The sequence below is a fragment of the Myxocyprinus asiaticus genome, chromosome 18 (assembly GCF_019703515.2).
Source record: "Myxocyprinus asiaticus isolate MX2 ecotype Aquarium Trade chromosome 18, UBuf_Myxa_2, whole genome shotgun sequence".
NCBI lineage: Eukaryota > Metazoa > Chordata > Actinopteri > Cypriniformes > Catostomidae > Myxocyprinus > Myxocyprinus asiaticus.
The window spans coordinates 19,870,980-19,885,192 of NC_059361.1; the positions used below are offsets into that span (position 1 = coordinate 19,870,980).

Genomic DNA, 14,213 nt, shown 5'->3' on the forward strand with positions numbered 1-14,213 from the left:
GGCTGGGAATCTGAATTAATGAGCACAGATTATCTTTTATCAGTGTGCTTCTGCAACCATCAGTACACGGCGACGTTAGCGAACAGCTCACAGTTTAAACGTTCAGTACTGATTCCTAATTAATGTTTTGTGCACTAATGATGGCAAAACAACACCTGCTTCATAACTGATGCACAGCATTACATATGGCAGACAATGGGGCAAAGAGAAACATGTTCATGACTGTGACTGAAAACTAGATTGGAAAGACTGCGACAACAAAAATCCACAAAAATAGTCACACTAAATGTCTTGAAAGTAGCTGTGCTAAACTGGTGACACCCCCAAATCATTACCTTTACCGAATGATATTGGCTCATAAGCGCTTGTCCACAGTGTGTGTGTGACTTTACCATCATCGATAAGAGCCAGGCATTGGGGCAATCAATGTGCAACAAATCACATACACCAGCCCGGCAATGCCATTCAATAGTGTGGTTTCTTGACATGAGGCTACTGGAGTGATGCTGATGCAGTTGCAGTTGCCTAGCAACACCACAGATTGCGCATTTAGCACCCTTCCTCATTACTGAAAGTATATATTCTGTGATGAGGCTCTGTTCCTCCTGATGACTCACTCCATTGCTACCCTTTTGGCAGTCAAATCACACCTTTGACAAGTTAAAGATCTCATGGTCATGTGAGTTTAGTGCTTGGCTTTTTTAAAAGCTCCTCTTCATGTATGTCATCTGCTAATGGCAGATGATATAAAGAAGCAAAGCCAGGATAAGATCTGTAAACATAATTTTTTTATTGCTAAAATCCCAACACATCACAGCAGCACAAGCCTATGGCAATGTTCAGAATAGAATTCTAGCTTATTACATTCAAAATACTGCACAGTATACACTGTTTTAGTTTATATTGTTATACAAAATCTTAAATTTGGCAGTCCGATCAAATAATGAGTCAAGGAGATGTTAAAAACTGCAGCTGAGACAAGTCGCGTGGCGCCATGCGGGGATCGGACGTGTAAACGACGAGCACTGCGCACTTTGCTAGTTTTTAATTATTTTTAAATTCGATACACCCTGCTACATAACTGTTCTATGAAGTCAACATGTCAAAGAATTCAAAATCCTCAGACTCTGGAGATATTAAAAGACACTTACGTGCTCAAGCTGATACCTAAGACAGGGCCGCAGACCAGGACTCAGTTTGGATTCAACGGCAACTGTCCAGCATGTCTGTAATGCTGGCAAAGGTCATAGCGGACCTGGAGGATCTTGCTGTAATACGTCGATCGATTACGGCGATGGAGGCAAAATTCTCTGAGTTGGTTACAAGAATCGGGGACGTCGAGAAATGGATCAATTATCTGGAGTCATCGGAGAGGGAATTAGTTGCTAATCCGCTTGTGACCAAAGTAGATTTGGAACGCGTTTGGGAAAAAATAAAGTATGTTTTCAAACAACCTTTTCCAAAAATCTTTAGACTCATCACGCCCTTTCGCACTCCCTATGAACAAATAAGCCATACTAAATAAAAGGTTATAAATGTTTTAACTTCATAATAAACAAGACCACTATAACATATACGCACCGGACAGAAAGCGTGGCAGAGGAATTGGGTCATCCGATAACATCGCTGGATTGAGCGGCACATGAGGTAGGATGGTTCTTCTGGTAACTAGTAAGCGTAACGATACATATTCTGAGTATTTTACGAATTTATCTGGAGCTCAACAGTAATGAGATAATTTGTGTGTCAGTACCTTGAGTGTAGCTTACCTGTTGAGGAGCAACTCAGCAAGTTTGATGTCTCCATCGAACCCCATAAATTCCCACAAAGTCCTCCAGCTTGTAAATTCTATGCCATTGTTCACTCTGGTTTTATTCCGTTATGTCTCTGTCTTTTAGCAAGTCTTTGAATTTTGGCTTTAACATCTGTAGGCGAAGCTACATTTATTTTCCTCTGTACACGAGAATATAGATGTTCATATTCTCTCGTCTGAACAGCTTACTACAATTAGCCACGCACCAAACTCACGCTATAGGTTGGGCTAGAAAGGGATGGGTGGGGCTGAGCAGGCCACTCAAAATATAAACACCAATGTTTTGATAGTGCCTGGGAGACTCAGTGTTTATACTTCTGGGGGAGGAAAAACCTACGAATGGCTTACTTGTCAATGAACAATAAACTGGGATAGTAGAATGTACATTATTTTGAAATTAAAAAAGTTACATCACCTTAAATGAACAAAGAAAAAAAACAGGTACTGAAATAGGACATACGAGAGGAATTTTAACTGTGTACACATTAGAAACACGATGTGGACTTCATCAATAACCTTTGAGAACTCTCATTACAAATAATGGCACAAATTTTACTGGAACTGTCAGTCAAGTCAAATGAACAAATAAGTAAGCGATCATCATTAGCAATGATTAGCCCACTGTTGTTAAATATATAGCTTAGCCAAGTCTGAGTCTAATAAAGTAAAAGTGTGTCATTTCCCATTGATAGTCATACACAAACGCCTCAGAAGGGGAAAATATCACTCACAAATAGAGCTGTCACGATCATGAAATTCTGGCTGGTGATTAACTCTTACATTAACTTACATGTAATTGTGAATAACGTTCTAATTGTTTATTGTCTGTATGTCATTTACAGTGTAACACATACACTTTTAGTCATTTATTCACACTGAACTTGGAATTATACAATACAATGTATTATTTATTTTAACCTCCTGAGACCTGAGCATGACTGCTGTGTGCATTTTCCATTTCCATTTTTGATTTGTAAATAGCAGCACCTAATAAACATGAAAAATTCTGGAGCAAATAGTTTTCCTAAAAATGTATTTCCACACATGTGGACAGTGGGACTAAGTTGTGAAATGTTAAATAATACCAAGCTATAGAATGTCAAATTTTTGTTTTAAATCAAATTGTTTATTATGTTTCCAGGAGTGTTGGTTATTCATGTTTTTGAGACTTTACAGACATTACAGCTGCTTTTCTGTAAAGCTGCTTTGGAACAATGTGTATTGGGAAAAGTATAAATAAATAAACTATATAATTGTTTGTTTTTTTACTTGATTTGATTTATGTTACAATGTTTTTTCTACTTTGGCAACAAAATCTCAATGTTCTCTCTTTGAACTGTCAAACAAATGATAGCCAGTGCTGAAGAATTTTACCAATCAGAAATTAGCATAATTGTTTCTGATGAAGTAATGTCCAGCATCATCCAATCACTGCCAACCATGTTAAAATAAAATAATACATTATAAATTCTGAATCTAAGTACTGATAAGCATTGTCCCATGTCACTAAAGCAAGAATATTCACCGATCCCTCAGCCCGGGGGTTGCCGATGTAATTGGATATTGCGAAAGAGATGAAGTAGGTTCTTTGCCAGAGAGATGTTGACAAATGTTGTAAAGCCATCTTTCAAAAAGTTGAACAACACACATTTTAACTGCACTTAGTTTTTTTCCCAGTTTCATTTGAATTTTTAGTTAAAATAAATAAAAAATAAAGTTCAAAGCTTGAAATCAAGGTGTCTTGCTTTATTGTGTAGGCTTAACCCTCACCCTGCTTAACAACAATTACCCCATAGTACCACCTAGCGTCCAACCAGCGGTAATACGGTGTTCATGGGTTTCCTGTGGAGATTTTTTTTTTTCTGCAAGACTCTTCTCATGCATTAACCTTTTGGTCGACTAACAGGGGGCAGCCCTATTGTACACAGTAGTGTACACTGTGTTAAGCAGCGTGGCGTTTCGTGATAAATCGCTCAAATTTAAAAATGGCATAGAGAATCTAATCTTTTGATTCAAACATGTTTCAATGTAAAAACTTAATTAGGTTTCTTACCAGATTAGTTGGCATCTCCGTGCTCATTTTTGTGTTTCAATTTCAGATGTTTTATCAAATTACTCGTATTATACGAGCTTGTTTTTGTATCTCCTCTTGATACTTTTGAAGAACAAAGTTGGCAGTCTGCCATGTGTGGGTTGTCATCATTAATTTTGAAATATTTCCACACTGCTGAGACTGACATTTTGTCTACTGCTGCCGCCAGTGTTTCTGTGCACTGAAAGTTGTCAATTACGTCACGAGAAGTATCGGTCTTTGGTATCAGAGTATTTTTACAAGTACGAGTACAAGTACATGAGCTCAGTATTGGGCCCGATACTGGTATCGGTATCGGTGCATCCCTAGTCATTATGGATGAAAGACATTACAAACAAAATCTCTTAAAAAGAGAATAAGGCTTGGACTTTTATAATTTTACACTTGTGCTCATCTTCTAACAACCTGAAGGACTTCAGAAGACATGACGAAGAATCCGGTAAGCAAACATAGTGAGCAACGATGCTCACTATTTTTAGATAGCAAACTTTTCAGTGCACTGGTATGATTTTGCGATTGGGACAGCACAGAATTGGCCGACTCCCTGATAAATTGCATATCACTTACTAAGTTATAGACTGTTACTGGATGCTAAAGTCAGCCCTGCTGGAAAATCCAGCTTAAGCTGGTTGTGTAGCTGTGTTTTGGAATATAGCCTGGTAGACCACCTTGGACCAGCAGCAAACCAGCTACCGAGCTGGTCATACCATCTTGGTCTTAGCTGGTCTCCCAGCTTGGTCAGGCTGGTCAGTTGGCTGGTTTCAGAGGGGTTTTGGGCACTTTTTATCTAGTCGGGCAGGAAGACCAGCTTGGCCAGGTTGGGTAACCAGATTAAAACAGCCAAGACCAGCAAACTAGCTTAGTTAGTGGAGAGACCACTAGGGAAACCATGGCAGTTACTGTTTGTGAGTTGTTAACACTAACTTATCTGGCTAGCTAGCTAATGTTTACAAATGAAATAAACTTGATATTCTAGATAACTAGATAACATGATACCTCAGCTTGAGTTTCCCTCTTGTTTGTAAAATGGCCAGGGTGTGTGACATTGCACCAGTGCGGCATGTTATGAGGGGGTTTTAGGGCAACGCTGTGGGGCTATTGGCCCGATGGTGGGAATGCAGATCAAATTTGGTCATCTACGAGTCATTTAGCACCAGGTTCTCCACAAATGTGCGGTGCGTGATGGGAGAGTGTCGGCATTCATCTGGCCGCCCCAGCCCCATCTGGAATGGCTCTCCTTGCCAGGCCCTCACTGGCCAGCTATCCCGGGCCAATCGGAGTTCCGCGGCACTGCAGAATCGTTACGTTTAGGGGGGGATTCTGACTTAGAGGTGTTCAGTCATAATCCCTCAGATGGTAGCTTCTCACCAGTGGCTCCTCAGCCAAACACACACACCAAATGTCTGAACCTGCGGTTCCTCTCGTACTGAGTAGGATTATTATTGCAACAACACAACATTAGTAGGGTAAAACTAACCTGTCTCACGACGGTCTAATCCCAGCTCACGTTCCTTATTATGGTTGAACAATCCAACGCCTAGTGAATTTTGCTTCACAATGATAGGAAGAGCCGACATCGGCTCGTGAAGGATCGTGAGACCCCGCTTTCACGGTCCGTATTCATACTCAAAATCAAGATCAAGCGAGCTTTTGCCCTTCTGCTCCACGGGAGGTTTCTGTCCTCCCTGAGCTCACCTTAGGACACCTGCATTACCATTTGACAGGTGTACTGCCCCAGTCAAACTCCCCACCTGCCACTGTCCCCGGGGCAGGTCGCATCCGTGGCGCTCGGCGCTTGACACTACAAGCTCGCCTCCCTGCCTCACCGGGTAAGTGAGGAAACGGTAAGAGTAGTGGTATTTCACTGGCGGCGCCCTTGGGCATCCTTGGTGCCAACATGAGGCCCTGCCATTCCCATCACCACAAGCATCACCATCTCACCTAGGAGAAACAGAAAGCAGAGTTAATCGAGCCTCCTCGCCCCTTCTGGGACGGAATCCATCCAGGGCTTGGTATGACAAGATGTGGGATTGGAATAGGGCCCCAAAGGTATCCAACCCTACTAATCATGGAGGTACCCAATGCCCTCTGTAGTTTGCAGATGATGTTGTACAGCGCATCCTATCAAGAGGCTGTGGGGGACCATGCGTGGGTCGCCTTTGCTTCCCACGCCACCCCTCCCCAAGGTTTTGTGGCAAATGATAGCAGAAGGTTATGCTTCTGAGCGAGCACAGCCGGGCAACCACAAGGGGCCTCCCAACTATACCCACATGGTCACATGACAATCAGTCTCAGACCTAGGCCAAGCCATACAACCCCAGGGACCAATCAAGTCAACCACCATCTACAGGACCCGAACACAACCAGAATCTTCACGCCCTCTCCACCAGTGCATCCGCCCAAGAGGCAGGTTCATTACCTTGTCCGCACTTTAAATGTCTGATCATTAACTCTCAGGCTACGGAACCAGGCCAGCACCCTCCGCCGTAAGTGCCTTCCACCCCCCCTCAACGAGGTTAAGAGTTGTCAACACCCAGTCTTCATGTACCGGCCATTAGCCCCACAGCCTGAGAGCACTCTAAACTTGAAGGAAAGCCCTTGATCCAAGCTTCTGTATTTATTCACGTTCCAACTTTTTGTATAATTAAGCTCCATAGAGTCACATAATAGAACTTAGAGCAGTAGGTCGGACCATCATGCTCAAACTAGATGAGCCATCCCACCACACTTGGGAACATGGCATGTTATGGATCTACTGTTTCCCAAGATTTTTCCACATGAGGAGCAACTATACCTCAAAGGCACCTGGCCATGGTGAGTAGCAAAGTGTTTCGCCACACACATCAAGAAGCCCATGGATACGCCACAAAGTTTGCATCTCCCACCACCAAGTGGAAGCTGGATAATTACCTGGCTGGCCAAGTCCATTTCAGCCCTGGTGGGAGTGTCAGTCATGGTGGGACCAACTATAAGGGAAGCAGCAGGTTGACCTGCACTCAGGGATTCAGTGGCACAACACCTCGCGCCGAGGCTATCATGTTTGACATTAGTCATGGGTGGCCTCACACCTCCCACCGTGCCTTCACTGAGGCGAGTAAGGACCACCGAACATTCTCGTAGTCTATATGTATCACTCACGGCCTTGTCGGTTTTACATCCATCAGCCCTCTGACCCTTTGCCACAGGGCCAGAGGGGGTCCTTGCCCTAATAGATGCGCCCGACCCAGAAGCGCATGCTATAGTACTTTTTTGACCCGGGCGATGTACTATCCGGTTCACTTTGACATTCAGAGCACTGGGCAGAAATTACATCATGTCAACACCCGCCGCGGGCCTTCGTGATGCTTTGTTTTAAACAGTCAGATTCCCCTGGTCCGCACCAGTTCTAAGCCAGCTGCTAGGCACCGGCCGAGGCGCCGCGCCGGGAAGACCACCGTGCGCACCCCGGGGGATGTAGCCGGGGAGACCCACACGTCCAAAGTCACAAAGGGGGCGACCGGATGGACGAGAGGGGAAGGGGAGAGGGAGCCATGTGGCTCGAGGTCCAAGGCAATTGGCCCTGGCTGGCCAGTTGGTAGCACTGGCTCGCACTGGCCCGATAGTGGAAAAGGGGTTAAAAAATGGTTACCACACAAAAAAAAATAAATAAATAAAAAATGTTTCAGGCATTACGAGATGTAGAGGTGGGCGATATGACCAAAAGCTTATATCATGATATGAGTAATTTTATATAACGATAAAGATATATATCACAATATATCTAGAAAATCATAAACCATATTGTACTGCCTATTTTTGCGTAATTCAGTCAGTGAATTAAATACTTCCAAATAATTCCTCTTATATAATTTTCTCTTTGTCTGGAGCTTGACAATAGTCAAAGAAAAAAAAAAAACTTGGTTTTAAATTATTCTTAATTCTTAATACAAAATTTCACATTAAGCCACATTTCAGTCTATGTTGTTGACCAATATTATTATAACATTTCCTCAAGAAATTCAAGATCTTCTCAAAGCAATGCAACAGAGAAAAATACATGAGTTAAAAAAAAGAACAAAATAATGCAATGAAAATAAACACTTATTACAGAAAACAAATATCAAATAAATAAACACTTTTTGCAAAAAAAAAAAAAGACGAATTAATGCACCTTTCATAATATTCTTTTGCAGGCTTCATTTAAGGAGTTAAAACAGATTGCTTGCATTCCGAGTGATTATTGTAATGCGACACAGTTTGCAAATAAAACGTTTCTGCTCTGTTTTGGCTTTTGTAATCCCACACCACAGATTTCACACTGTTTTTCTCAGGGATTTTTCTGGGTCAAAAATTATTGAGTAGCACAAGTGATCCCACTCTGCACTCTACTGTAAATATCAGGAATCCTGCTGGACTCGTGCACACTTGTGCTCCAGAGATGTGCGAATCAGATGAGAATGAAATGTCGAAAGTGAGATGAATGCCACTGAATTTGCTTGGGCGGCTGCTGAAATTGTTTTAAACCTGGTCCATGTTTCTTAAATTCTCTCAGTCTCACGTGAACCCCTGCCCACTGATAGATAAGCCTACGCTGCGCACATGGATATTTATATATCGTGATATACACGATATAGCAAATTTTCAACTGACACTTTGTCATCGCAAAGATATGTATCACCATATCGCCTAGCCCTAACTAAATATCATTTTGTTGCCTGTATATTTTACTGTACACTACCATATATATTAGAGGTAGACCGATATATCGGTTTTACCGATTAATAGTTGCTTATTTGGAAATATCGGTTATCAGCAAAAATCTATGATGATAGTTGCCAATAGTTTTTTTTATTATTCCTCGTGTTCCTCTATGGCCAGCGCAATTTTGATTAGATAATCAAGTAAATCTAAATTGAAGCAAGAGCATGCAAAGGAAAATGCGACTATGGAAACATGCCCTATCGGCACATACAGTGCTGAAATTATTCAGACCCTTATGCTAAAATTCTTTAAAATTCTTTTTTTCACACCAATCTAACACTCCATACCCCATAATGACAAAGCAAAAACCAGGTTTTTGATAACTTTGCAAATGTATTAAAAAGCAAAACACTGAAATATCACAAAACAACCCTTTGCCATGACACTTGAAATTTAGCTCAGGTGCATCTTATTTCTCTGGATCATCTTTGAGATGTTTCTTCACATTCAATTGATTGGACATGATTTGGAAAGGCACACACCTGTCTATATAAGGTCTCACAGCTGAAAATGCATATCAGAGCAAAAACCATGCCATGAGGTCTAAAGAACTGCCTTCAGAGCTCTGAGACAGGATTGTGTTGAGGCACAGGTCTGGGGAAGGCTAAAAAAACATTTCAGCTGTATTGAAGGTTCCCAAGAGCACAGTGGCCTCCATAATTCTTAAATGGAAGAAGTTTGGAACAACCAGGACTCTTCCTAGAACTGGCTGCCTGGCCAAACTGAGCAATCAGGGGAGAAGGGCCTTGGTAAGAGAGGTGACCAAGAACCCGATGGTCACTCTGGTTGAGCTCCAGATATCATGTGTGGAGATGGGAGAAACTTGAAGTAGGACAACCATCACTGCAACACTCCACCGATCTGGGATTTATGGCAGTGTGGCCAGATGGAAGCCTCTCCTCAGTGCAAGTCACATGAAAGCCTGCTTGGAAGGACTCTCAGACATTGAGAAACAAGATTCTCTGGTCTTATGAAACGAAGATTGAACTGCTTGGCCTCGATTCCAAGTATCAGGTCTGGAGAAAACCAGGCACCGCTCATCACCTGCGCAATACCATACCAACAGTGAAGCATGGTGGTGGCAGCATCATGCTGTGGGGTGTTTTTCAGCAGCAGGGACTGGGGGACTGGTCAGAGTTGAAGGAAAGCTGAACGCAGCAAAAACAGAGATATCATTAATAAAAACCTGAAGGTTCACCTTCCAACAGGACAATTACCCTAAGTACACAGCCAAGACAATGCAAAAGTAGCTTGGGACAACTCTGTGAATGTCCTTGTGTGGCCCAGCCAGAGCCCAGACTTGAACCCAATCGAACATCTCTGGAGAAACCTGAAAACGGCTGTCCACCGAAGGTCCCCATCCAACCTGACAGCGCTTGAGAGGATCTGCAGAGAAGAATGGCTCAAAATCCCGAAATCCATGTGTGAAAAGCTTGTCACATAACACCCAAATAGACTTGAGGCTGTAATCGCTGCCAAAGGTGCTTCAACAAAGTTCTGAGCTAAGGGTCTGAATACTTATGTCAATGTGATATTTCAGTTTTTTCTTTTTAATAAATTTGCAGTTATAAAAAAATCTGGTTTTTGCTTTGCCATTATGGAGTGTAGAATGATGTGAAAAATAATTATGATTTAATGCATTTTAGCATAAGGTTGCAACATAACAAAACGTGAAAAAAATGAAGGGGTCTGAATACTTTCTGAATGCACTGTACATTGCCTCTCCAGCTGCATATATTGTGAATAATAATAAACCTTAATCCTAATTAAACCTCACCTAGTGAAATTTTATACATTTTGGACTCTTGTAGCCTCTATGTCTGTGCATGTTACAGTAAGGAATTTTTTTTTTTTAACATTCTTTAAACCAAATTTAAAAACTATCGGCCGATGAATCTGTTATTGCCCTTTTCCAAAACCTTAGTTATCAGTATCGACAAAATCCACTATCAGTCGACCTCTAATATATATAATTAAACCATAGAATATTAATATACCACCTACCTTTTGGAATTATAAAATCTGGTTTGCACTTTTAAATGTAATGTACCATTACATGTACGGTCTTGTTAAATAAATATAATTTTTTCATTGAACATGGTAAGGTTCCATAACCAATTACAATTTTTAACTGTAGAATTTTTTCATTCTTTTTCCGTTAAAATTATGAAAATGTTTTACAGTGTAGCCTTTCAATTAATTAAGTAAACACTCAGTAATAAAAATAAACAAAGAAAAAATTCCAAGCAACAGAACAAGTATAACAAGTAATAGATGAAACAATGCAAATGCAGTAAACAGTGCTTTGAAGTTTTTCATCTAATAGCAGTATCGAGTGTTCAAGTAACCATTTAGAAACAGAGAACAATTATAATCAAATGTAACATAAAACTATTTAAATTATTGGTATAGTCTGCACTGGATAACTATTAGATACAGTACAACACATTACTGATTCAATACTATCAGAATTTGAATGAAAATTCACCCCTGTGATTAAAATTAGCTGTACAGTTTCTTTTTTTTTTCTCTTTACTTTGTGTTGACAGTATGTTCAATTACAGAGGGCTTTATTAATACTGCTAAAGTCATCCACCCAAAACAAGTGAGTTTTCCCTTTTCCTTGTCAATATTGTTGTTTGATTAATGACATAACTGACAGCATGAGGTCTATAGGCTGCATTTACACAGCAAAGTCTAATGCACAAATACAATATTTTGACACCTATATAATTAATTTTGTCCCACCTGTTTACAATAACTCAGCAGAATCCCTTGCAGTCAACAAGTCTTATAAGATCATCCACCGACATTCAATATCTTCCCATTGGCTGATAAATAATAGAGAAGCTGTGGTTTAATCGACAGACCAGCAGTAAATCCCTAGGGACATGGTGACATTAGGCCCAGTGCAGCCAGAAAGTGGTACATCCTTCCACAATCTTCATTAAGGTGTGACAATAGAGACAACCTGTCAGGTTTTGCTTAAGAAAATTGCGTTTCCCAGGGGGGAAAAAAGGCTCTCTAAATCGGTCATCAGTCAGGAAAGTGCCAGAATATCTCTGTGGCATTTGAAATATCACATAATCGATGGATCGCATTTCGACCAAACAATAGAGTATTCAATTAAAGACATGAAACCAATCGCATGCCTGCTGCAACACAGACAATCAACATTGGAACAGGAGGTACAGTGGCCCAGAAAAATATTTGGACAAGTATACATCACATTTTTTTAGCATTATGAAACAAAATATCAAACCAAGTGTCATTTATTTCAAAGAAATTATTTTACCAAAAGAGGTTTGTTAGGTTTCAAAACATGAAGAGTGAAGATAGTTCTGAGAAAAGGTCTAGCATAATACAGATGCCACTTGTTTTGATATTTTGTATCTAATGCATTAGTGTGAATGACTCAAGTGTCCAAATACATTTTGGGGCCACAGTACATTGCAAGCGGAAAAAAAGCAAAAACGCTTAATTGACCTTTACATAATAAACAGAGACATCACTGTGACTCGTACCACTACAGGCACAAAACAAGACTCTTATGTTTACTCAAGAAAGACATAAAGGCATCTCTTACTTTGACCAATGGACTCCCACGCAATGAGTTGCAGTTTACACAAATAAGCATTCAGATATTAAAGGATTGCACTTATTGACGTTATATGAGACTAGCTCGAGGTCCTGTTCTTCAAGTACAGTAAAGAGGCGAATTCTACAGCAGCCAGTTAGGGCTGAAATGATTAGTTAGACAACGGCGATAATAAAAAATTGTCGACAAAAATGTCCATTGTCAAATAGTCATTTGATCTCATTTAACGTAACATGAGATCACATTAAACTCTAATGATGACGTGCGAGAGCAGCAACTGACTGAGGACAGGAAGAATTAACCAGCTCACAGTCCAGATGCACTCTAAGCTTTCCAAACAGCTTCAGGTGGTGTAGATCGCAAAGTATGAGGAAATTATAATGCAAAAATACAAAATAAGTAAATACAAAAGCACTCTCATTGTGGAATAAGCGGAGCCGGAGCTCTTTAAAGGAAACACTTTACATCTGCGTTACGTCTTTAATGCAGTTATATTTAACACGTTATAGCTTTATTAAAGTTCAAATATTAAGGAAGCAGATCATGCAAATAACTACAAACTCCAAAACTGGCATTTCTCTGTGCGGTCAGCGCCACTTCTATAAGTTGCGCGAATGGAGGAGAGACTGAAACTGCATCCGGCTGATGCACACTGTCACGGGGACACTTGTCCCTCGGGCGCGCGTGCTTGCTGCAGCTATAATAATCATAATATATGTCACTGTGTATTTCTTATCATGAAGAAAATTGGCAATACGCAGCTTTATTAATAAGAGAGAGTTTGTTTTTTTGTGAGTTAAAGATGGATTGAAGAGAACAGAAAGGTGAGAGAGGGTAGTTTTCGCCTTATTATACACTGTAACAAAATACTTTTTTGTCCTGGATTGTTTTCCAATATAAATGTCTAAAACTCCTTTAAAACAACGTATACTTTCTTTAGCAGATGTACTGCAGAAGAAAACTATTTTATCTGAGAATGTTGAATATAATATTAAAAATACAAATATTTTAAAATATCTAAAAATCCTTTAATAAAGATGCATGCATCAGAGGCAGCATATTAGATATTAAGACTTGCTTTTAGAGAATAGATCTTGAATATAAGTGTATTTTGTCTTTACTGCACTCACAGAAGTATAACCAAGTGAACAAAATACACTTATATACAAAATACACTTATATTTAAGATATATTCTCTTAAAGCAAGTCTAAATATCGTATATGTTGCTTCTCAAGTAAATGTGTCTTGTTTTAAGAATTTTTAGACCATTTTAAATGGAAAACAAGACAAAAACACTTGATAAAAACGATTTGCAGTTAATTATTTTACTGAATTAAACTTAACAAAAAGTATTTTTTCCCTTTAATTCAGTGTGTGTAATTTAGAGGTATTTTTAAAAGATGATTTTGTCCTCTTTATTGTTAACAAGCACGTTTAATACAACCTTTTAAATTGGGGCACAAGCTGAATAATCGGTTAAGAGCTAATGATTCATCGTTGCAATAATCGCCGAATAGTTGAATAATCAGTCTAATAATCATTAGATTAATCGATTATCAAAATAATCATTAGTTGCAGCCCTACAGCCAGTAGAGCTCATGTCTTTTGGGCTCCAAGCATGCAGAGACAGATGGCCTTAAAATCAAAACATTTGCAGAGGAGATGATTCTGTTTTGTTTGGAAATGGATACAGTGGCATAATAAGAAATGTTCTAGCTTAAGCCATTTCACCCTTCACCAAGCAGAGGATGGCAAGCTCATTAGAACACACACATACACGCAGAGAAATCTTCCCTTTAGAGAAGGTTGGCCCCCTGAGTGGCAGCAGCTTGCTGACAGCTCATTAAACCTCTGTTCATACGAATGTGATAAAAAGTGTGAAGAAAAAGCCACTCAAACATCTTGTCCATCCCAACATTTGCCTGATCTTCCAACCAATGTAACTCTTCTGCTGAAGTAAACAAAAACT

The 14,213-nt window shown here is 40.1% G+C and overlaps 1 protein-coding gene across 2 annotated transcripts in view; it reads right to left on the reverse strand.

The window, feature by feature from the left end:
- LOC127456528 (tumor protein p53-inducible protein 11-like) overlaps positions 1 to 14,213 on the reverse strand; it is a 75,065-nt gene that overhangs the window by 20,281 nt on the left and 40,571 nt on the right. The window contains exon 1 of one of the 2 annotated variants that reach the window (XM_051725075.1): positions 5,383 to 5,609. The exons of the other annotated variant lie outside the window; for it this stretch is intronic. The gene's annotated coding sequence lies outside the window, so the exon portion shown is untranslated. Of the gene's footprint in view, positions 1 to 5,382; positions 5,610 to 14,213 lie in introns of those variants that run through there. 2 annotated transcript variants of the gene reach the window in all.